A 1,705-nucleotide genomic window follows, 5' to 3' on the forward strand; every position below is an offset into this window, starting at 1 on the left:
TGGTTGAAATTCCACGTTAAACCGCACATCCCCCTTCCCCGGTTGCATAACTGGGGTAGCTGAACGACATGGCAGTCGTTGAAGTTGCCTCCAGTCGAAAGAGTTGCACCAGGTCACAGAGCCACATGAAATTATTATTATTATTATTATTATTATTATTATTATTATTATCTAGAGCTTCTCTCGTAGCTATATGGCCATGTGGTCACATAAATTTATAACGTGTCTAAACATTTTTCAACACATAGAGAGCATAACTGAATTTTTGTGGTATTTTCCTATGATAAATAACCCCCTTCTTTGACGTACTGCGACTTTTACCGGTAGCAGTGCAACAAATAACCGTTGCTGTAACCAATAAATAAATGTGTAAATACAGGGCAAATGCGTGTTACATGAAAGTTTCGGTATTAGCGAAAAATGTGACCGAACAGCGTTATTCTTAAATGATGTGAAAATCCCGGTTTGACGTTGGCGACATGGGCAGTACACTATGGTCACGCCATGGATACTTCTATTCAATGTTGCTTGTACAGTAAGTTCACCGTCTTCGTATTTATACCAAGCTGTGAGTCTCTGACTCTTATGAATAAGATAACTACAAGCCGATGCTCTAAAAGCTGCGGAAAGAACGTAATACGTAAATATTTGTTGCCTTGACTGTCACGTAGTTTTAATATATGATCACTTAATGACTACAAAACAATTATAAAAGACAGAAATGCAAACAAAAATTTGCCTGCCTCAGAATTATCGCCCACAGACGAAAACCATAAAAAAAATATATGACTGAAAACTGCTCTTGTGCATGATACAACAAGTGAGAAAGAATACGCCTTCAGTGAGCTATAATGGAAAACACAGTGTTACAACCTACGCTTCGGTGTCGTAACGATAAATGCGTCGCACATGTTTCCGATGTGCGTTTTCTGAGAGTGGCTCAAATGGCTCTGAGCACTATGGGACTTAACTTCTAAGATCATCAGTGCCTTAGACTTAGAACTACTTAAACCTAACTAACCTAAGGACATCACACACATCCATGCCCGAGGTAGGATTCGAACCTGCGACCGTAGCGGTCGCGCGGTTCCAGACTGTAGCACCTAGAACCGCTCGGCCACCCCAGCCGGCCTCTGAGAGTGGTGTCAATCTTCTCGACACAAGTTTTTTGGAACAATGGCGCAAAGCAGTTGACAAAATGTGTTGTTTATTACTGCGTTATTGTTATGGGAAAGAACAAAAAATTTTACAAGTTACTTTTTGTTAGAGAAACGAGTACAGCGACAATTTATATACTCCTAAATGTATAGAGTCGGAAACCTCTCAAAAATGTTGAAATGTGTGTGAATTTTTAAGGGACCAAACTGCTGAGGTCATCGGTCCCTAGATTTACACACTACTTAAACTAACTTAACTCTAAGGACAACACTCACACCCATGCTCGAGGAAGGACTCGAACTTCCGGCGGGAGGGGCCGGAACCTCTCACACAAGTAATTACTGTTTCATTGCACAAGACAACCCGTAACGGGTCACTTACGTAACATGACTTCGCGTATCGCAGCTTTATGAAATTTTATTACAATTTTTCTATCTTTGTAGCGTAACACTCCGTTCTATGACTTTATTAAGGTCGTATATCTCTTATGGTAAAGAAAACTCCTAGTTGGAAGTGCACCGTGTTATCTGTGTCGAAATGTACGTAT

The sequence above is a fragment of the Schistocerca americana genome, chromosome 2, assembly GCF_021461395.2.
Source record: "Schistocerca americana isolate TAMUIC-IGC-003095 chromosome 2, iqSchAmer2.1, whole genome shotgun sequence".
Classification (NCBI taxonomy): domain Eukaryota; kingdom Metazoa; phylum Arthropoda; class Insecta; order Orthoptera; family Acrididae; genus Schistocerca; species Schistocerca americana.